The sequence below is a fragment of the Drosophila obscura genome, unplaced genomic scaffold, assembly GCF_018151105.1.
Source record: "Drosophila obscura isolate BZ-5 IFL unplaced genomic scaffold, ASM1815110v1 contig_198, whole genome shotgun sequence".
Classification (NCBI taxonomy): Eukaryota; Metazoa; Arthropoda; class Insecta; order Diptera; family Drosophilidae; genus Drosophila; species Drosophila obscura.
This window is the reverse complement of record NW_024542787.1, coordinates 764448-771944: the sequence shown is the minus strand read 5'-3', so window position 1 is coordinate 771944 and position 7497 is coordinate 764448. Positions and strand designations below refer to the sequence as shown.

At 39.3% G+C, this 7497-nt stretch overlaps 1 long non-coding RNA gene across 4 annotated transcripts; it reads right to left on the bottom strand.

The window, feature by feature from the left end:
• Window positions 1-5647: 5647 nt before the first annotated feature.
• Window positions 5648-7223, bottom strand: LOC111080968. 4 transcript variants are annotated; one of them, XR_005967952.1, is made up of 4 exons: window positions 7121-7223; window positions 6344-7035; window positions 5773-6136; window positions 5648-5712 (listed from the first exon to the last, which is right to left on the bottom strand). It is a non-coding gene; the product is annotated as an uncharacterized LOC111080968 (long non-coding RNA). The 4 variants fall into 4 exon arrangements; XR_002608565.2 differs by having other exon boundaries at window positions 5667-6136; XR_002608566.2 differs by having other exon boundaries at window positions 5667-6136; window positions 6344-6419.
• Between the last annotated feature and the right edge of the window lie 274 nt (window positions 7224-7497).

Here is a 7497-nt window from a genome sequence, read left to right as displayed (position 1 = left end):
AGGCTGAGGTATGCATCAGTCTGTCCAGGGTCCGCTACAAGAAAATTTGTAGATTGTAGGTGACTTCAGGCGTCGGGCTGGCTTGAAAATGCAGTAGTCAAGAGAGAAATGATGATGCGATAGTTTTGTTTTTGTTGGTTCTTGGTTTTATTCAATATTTTTCCATTCACTTATTTCTTTGACGTTGCTACTCTGGCTTGTAGTTGTATGGTGCGCTGGTGGACTGCGTAGTCAGTGTCTCGTGTTCGGGCTGATGGACTGCCTGTGTCTTGTATTCGGGCTGATGGACTGCCTGCTCTTTCGGCCGATCTTGGCCCTTTTATGCAGCTGGCGATCGCACCTGAGACCCGGAAATAATTGCTTATTGCTAACTTATGATTATTGGTGACAATATTTGTGGGGCGTTACCACAACTAGGTCGAAGCTTGGTGCTTCGTTGACAATTTTTAGTGGGTCAGGGTGGTTTTTCTGATGCTGCATCCCGGAAGGTGCAGTTGGGAATTGGGTATTTGGTTTCAAAATGAGTTTTCGCTAACTCTGCATCGCGGAAGTTGATAGCTGAATTTGGGCCGGTAGGTCGATAATTTTATGCTGGCTTGACTTATTGTGAAATAACGCAAAAGATATTTCTTATGTAGGCCGTCGATTGCGAAATGTCCCAAGAGGTGGGGTGTTTTAAATTGTTGTGTGGACAAGAATGTGTAGAGTTGTTGATCGAGAGTTCTTAATTAATTGTGTGCGTTGCTTAAGACTATTTTATTTCCCGGAGGTGCTGACACACCACTATTTGTGGAGAACCGTGGCTAGAGCCATGGCTCGTTAGCTCTGTGTATATCAGTTTGACTGTTGTCTCCGGCCAGCGTGGATGCGCTGACCCTCCGCCGTTTGTGACGAGACATGGCTAGAACCATGGTTCGTTACACCTTTTAGCGCTAGTTTTAAATAATTAAACTTCAAAGATGTTTTCATATCATCTCTGTTATGGATTATGTCACAATACAACTGTAAATATCCGTCCCACTCTTTTTCTTCTCCAGAGAATGTGGGTACTTTTCTTTTGGTAGACCGGGAAAATCATGGTCTTCCCTTTTATTTGCTGTCCGATTACTAATGTTAATGTTTGCATTAGTTATGGTCTGCACCCTATCATCTAAGGTGTCTAACATATCCTGAATTTCGAATTCTAACACGACGATCTGCTCGTCAAAGCTGGGATTTGTAGCATAAGTCTTATAGTAATACTCAACCTTCTGATTAAGTCTATTCGAGAGGAATTCTATTATACTTTTCTTACGCTGGCACCCAAGCAAGCCAGCCTGATCTACTCTCCTAGTAGTTTCTTCTATAAAAGCTCTCAGCTGGTCTATATATTTGTAGAATTCCTCAACAATTTTTTCAAGACTATCGCTTATTCTTGGCTCTGTATCTCTCTTCAAAGTTCCAGTCCCTACTGATTCTAACTTTTCCATTTCTACTTTCTTTTTTGATAAGGCTCCAGTAGATTTTAACAGATCATACCTATTCTGTATGTCCTGAATTTTTACGAGTTTTTCCAATTGATTTTTCGTAAAGTAGTCATGATCGACTACACCATAGCATGAATAGCTGTAACTTCATTTTTTAGCTCTCCAAGCCTTTGGATTACGTCACTGGTCAAATGACCAGCTTCAATCCTTCTTATCTCAGCTACTATCGCTGACTGTGCCTCTAACAACTGAATAATTTTTTCCGACAACATCTTGTACTTAATTAAGTTAAAGTAGTTTTAAAAATAAAATACGAGTATATCTGAACTTAGCTGATGAATCTTCTTCTGCTGTTGCTGTTACTGCTGCCGCTGCCGTCTTTTGTAGTTGCTAATGTCGCTGCTGCTGCCGTAGTTGCTGTCGCCGCTTCTGAAGTCGCTGTTGACGCTGCTGTCGTTTCCGCTTCTGACGTCGCTGATGTTGTAGTTGCCGCTGCTATAGTTGCCGCTACTGTAGTTATTGACGCTATTGTTGATGCAATAGTCAATAATGCTTGTTGGCACTGGCGTCGTTATTATTTTTTTTGTTGTGGTTTTCTTTTTTAAACACAAACGAAAAAATATTTTTTTTTCAGACAAAGTCACTTATTTTAAAAAAATTTTTTATTTTTTTTGTTTATTTGGCTGCTTGGTTTTTCTTTCCAATTTGCTAACCTCCACTTCACTTTGTACTTTTGATGTTGCTGGATTTTATTTTTCGCTTTCGATGTTTCGGCCTCGAACACGCCCACGTCGCGTATTTACTTACACGACTACAATAAAAATTATATTGTAAGAATTCAAAAATACTGCCTGTACAGCACTATTTTATCGAATTTATTTGAAACTTTTGTTTCATTAACTTTTTATACTCGGTTTCTTACTACAAGAGGGAAACTCGAGTTTATTATTTCGCAACTTTTGGAGCTACAGTGGTACAAGACAGTGGTGCTGCAGTCTTTAAGGAGCTGGTTTAACTCCGTACTCTTACCATAAGGGGGAAGGAACGGAGAGTCTCGAAGGACCTAAATGTTAAGACCTTAAAGAAAAGTCTAGACATTTGCGAGTTGAGTTGTAAATTCAAACTAAATTTTATTCTTAAAATCAGAGCCTTATATCAGTTTACAAACAATGTATGTGGTACAATTGATATTCTATTCTTATCGCTAGACCCATGGAACGGTTACATTTACCGTGGGGGTTGTTTGAGTGCATGCAACGCATTGCATACAACATTAATGCTTAGCTCTACATTTGATAAGTGGGATCTCCACTTGTGTGTTGCTTGTCGCGTATTTATTACCACACATCTTTGCCCTTTCTTTCAAACGGTCGTAAATTATCGACTTTATGTACTACAACATTTAAATTTAGAAATATATAGATTGTGTACAGAATCTTTTCTTAATGTACTCGTACATCGACATGTTCATGTTCGAACAATGTGCGTGAAGGAATATCGCACTTGCGAAAATCTCAATCACAAGATGTACAAAATGAACACAGACAATTGGAACGGAGACTTGGGCGCCACTACATAAATAACAATATCAGAGAAATTGACAGAAAACGCCAAGTACATAGAGCATTTACATCCGCTTCGTTCCCTCGTCTCGTATTCGCATTCGGGCCAGATATTGAATATTCCGCACATCAGAAAGTGTTGATTGGTGGACACAAAAATGTTCCCATTGTCAAATATAGACATGAGTCAAATGGCATATGTTGCGCACCAGGAAAAGTGTAAACCTCAAACTCAGACACCACCGGAACCATTGAACTCATCGGCTCATCATCACGGATCCAGATTTTAACATCTTTCGGAAGTCCATTTTCAAATTGAATTCATGGTGTGTTTCTGCGGTTAGTAGCACTGACTTACGTTTTGTTTGTGGTACTTCTGTACTGTAGCACTTTTGCTTGCGACCGGATTTTGCGAGGGTGCCGGTTTTTGTGCTAGCCTAGTTTTCTTTCAGTGGGCGTGGGTCTTTACTCCACAAAGCTCCGTATCAAGGTGTTAGTCTCCTTAAAGTCACCAAAAAGTCCCTGCTCGGGCGCCACTTGTGAGGTCCTATTTCAGGCTGAGGTATGCATCAGTCTGTCCAGGGTCCGCTACAAGAAAATTTGTAGATTGTAGGTGACTTCAGGTGTCGGGCTGGCTTGAAAATGCAGTAGTCAAGAGAGAAATGATGATGCGATAGTTTTGTTTTTATTGGTTCTTGGTTTTATTCAATATTTTTCCATTCACTTATTTCTTTGACGTTGCTACTCTGGCTTGTAGTTGTATGGTGCGCTGGTGGACTGCGTAGTCAGTGTCTCGTGTTCGGGCTGATGGACTGCCTGTGTCTTGTATTCGGGCTGATGGACTGCCTGCTCTGAGACTGCCTGAGACCCGGAAATAATTGCTTATTGCTAACTTATGATTATTGGTGACAATATTTGTGGGGCGTTACCACAACTAGGTCGAAGCTTGGTGCTTCGTTGACAATTTTTAGTGGGTCAGGGTGGTTTTGCTGATGCTGCATCCCGGAAGGTGCAGTTGGGAATTGGGTATTTGGTTTCAAAATGAGTTTTCGCTAACTCTGCATCGCGGAAGTTGATAGCTGAATTTGGGCCGGTAGGTCGATAATTTTATGCTGGCTTGACTTATTGTGAAATAACGCAAAAGATATTTCTTATGTAGGCCGTCGATTGCGAAATGTCCCAAGAGGTGGGGTGTTTTAAATTGTTGTGTGGACAAGAATGTGTAGAGTTGTTGATCGAGAGTTCTTAATTAATTGTGTGCGTTGCTTAAGACTATTTTATTTCCCGGAGGTGCTGACACACCACTATTTGTGGAGAACCGTGGCTAGAGCCATGGCTCGTTAGCTCTGTGTATATCAGTTTGACTGTTGTCTCCGGCCAGCGTGGATGCGCTGACCCTCCGCCGTTTGTGACGAGACATGGCTAGAACCATGGTTCGTTACACCTTTTAGCGCTAGTTTTAAATAATTAAACTTCAAAGATGTTTTCATATCATCTCTGTTATGGATTATGTCACAATACAACTGTAAATATCCGTCCCAATCTTTTTCTTCTCCAGAGAATGTGGGTACTTTTCTTTTGGTAGACCGGGAAAATCATGGTCTTCCCTTTTATTTGCTGTCCGATTACTAATGTTAATGTTTGCATTAGTTATGGTCTGCACCCTATCATCTAAGGTGTCTAACATATCCTGAATTTCGAATTCTAACACGACGATCTGCTCGTCAAAGCTGGGATTTGTAGCATAAGTCTTATAGTAATACTCAACCTTCTGATTAAGTCTATTCGAGAGGAATTCTATTATACTTTTCTTACGCTGGCACCCAAGCAAGCCAGCCTGATCTACTCTCCTAGTAGTTTCTTCTATAAAAGCTCTCAGCTGGTCTATATATTTGTAGAATTCCTCAACAATTTTTTCAAGACTATCGCTTATCGCTTGGCTCTGTATCTCTCTTCAAAGTTCCAGTCCCTACTGATTCTAACTTTTCCATTTCTACTTTCTTTTTTGATAAGGCTCCAGTAGATTTTAACAGATCATACCTATTCTGTATGTCCTGAATTTTTACGAGTTTTTCCAATTGATTTTTCGTAAAGTAGTCATGATCGACTACACCATAGCATGAATAGCTGTAACTTCATTTTTTAGCTCTCCAAGCCTTTGGATTACGTCACTGGTCAAATGACCAGCTTCAATCCTTCTTATCTCAGCTACTATCGCTGACTGTGCCTCTAACAACTGAATAATTTTTTCCGACAACATCTTGTACTTAATTAAGTTAAAGTAGTTTTAAAAATAAAATACGAGTATATCTGAACTTAGCTGATGAATCTTCTTCTGCTGTTGCTGTTACTGCTGCCGCTGCCGTCTTTTGTAGTTGCTAATGTCGCTGCTGCTGCCGTAGTTGCTGTCGCCGCTTCTGAAGTCGCTGTTGACGCTGCTGTCGTTTCCGCTTCTGACGTCGCTGATGTTGTAGTTGCCGCTGCTATAGTTGCCGCTACTGTAGTTATTGACGCTATTGTTGATGCAATAGTCAATAATGCTTGTTGGCACTGGCGTCGTTATTATTTTTTTTGTTGTGGTTTTCTTTTTTAAACACACACGAAAAAATATCGCACTTGCGAAAATCTCAATCACAAGATGTACAAAATGAACACAGACAATTGGAACGGAGACTTGGGCGCCACTATATAAATAACAATATCAGAGAAATTGACAGAAAACGACAAGTACATAGAGCATTTACATCCGCTTCGTTCCCTCGTCTCGTATTCGCATTCGGGCCAGATATTGAATATTCCGCACATCAGAAAGTGTTGATTGGTGGACACAAAAATGTTCCCATTGTCAAATATAGACATGAGTCAAATGGCATATGTTGCGCACCAGGAAAAGTGTAAACCTCAAACTCAGACACCACCGGAACCATTGAACTCATCGGCTCATCATCACGGATCCAGATTTAAACATCTTTCGGAAGTCCATTTTCAAATTGAATTCATGTTTTGAAATGACAACCTTCGGAGCAACAGAAATAGTCAAGAATACTGCGGAAAATGGTCAACAATACAATTCCACATAAATCCATATGGTCCATAAATATTCAGGTGCTGCGAAAATACAAGAATTACTTGGAGAATTAGAGGTAATAACAAAAAATTGACTCCTAGCAGAACAACAACGAGACCAAGAAGTGGCTGATGTAGTTTCAAAATATCAGAATAATGAATTGCAGGATCATATTGCAAGGACATATGAACAAAGAGCGGGTATTTTAAATAAAAAAATAAAAAGGAATGGTCGAGCCAGGTGCCTACCTCTGATACCTGGGGCTTTCAGATGGTGTCATTAATCACGTACACGAAGCTATAATGCATTTGGGCTGGGAGAAGACTTTAGATAAAGTGTACACTCAGTATTGGTTTCAGAATATGTCGAAGTATGTGTGAAAGTATGTAGAAAATTGAATCACATGCAAATTATAAAAACCTGCCATAGACAAAACACAAATTAAGTGGAGAGAATGACCTAAATGAATACGTTATAGTGCAGATCGATGCATTCACTAAGTTTGTTTATCTCTATAACTCTTTAAATTTAGATACAGAAGGTTGCATTGGGGCAGTAAAGTCAGCCATATCCTTATTCGGGGTACCAAATCGTATAATCGCTGATCGGGGCCGGAGTTTTACAAGTAACGATTTCCGTCGGTTTTCTCAGCACAGAAAATTGAATATCATTTGATAGCAACTGGTGCTAGTCAGTCGAATGGGCACTATGACTACTATGAAGGCAATGTTGACGGCTGTAGAGACAAGTAAACGATTTTGGCAAGATGCGTTAAAAGATGTTCAGTTTACTTTAAACTGTACAATAAATCGAGTTACTAAAGCAAGTCCATTGGAAATGTTAATTGGCAAGTAAGCAAGACCATTAGGCATGATGCCATTAGCACTGTGATCCAGAAGACCCTTTTTTTTTGTCATAAAGTGTAAAAATATAGATACGACTTGAAAATATGAAAGTTTGGTTATATAGGATTCATTAATTATATAATAAGAATTTCGGAAGAATCGGACCACGCCTACCCTTACCGCCCATATACGAATCAGTATAGTTTTCCCGATCTTGCCTGATATTCGGCAATGTGTATTTTTGTATCCGAATTTTTTTTTTTTTTATTAAAGATAAGTGAAATCAAACAGCACTCTATGTGGAAAGTTTCTATTAAATTTAGTTTACTTTTTAAGTAATCAATTTCAATTTTATTAAAATTAATTTTGTTATCTGATAAAAAAAAAATTAATTTAAAAAATATCACTTTTCGTGCTTTTGGATTGCATTGTTTAAGTTTCTATTTTAAATAACTAATAAAATTTGTCACTTGTCACGCTGCCTTTGTTAGTTTTTCCCAATATAAAATGCATCAGCGCAGCGATCGTTATTACACGGCTCTACGACGAAACTCATG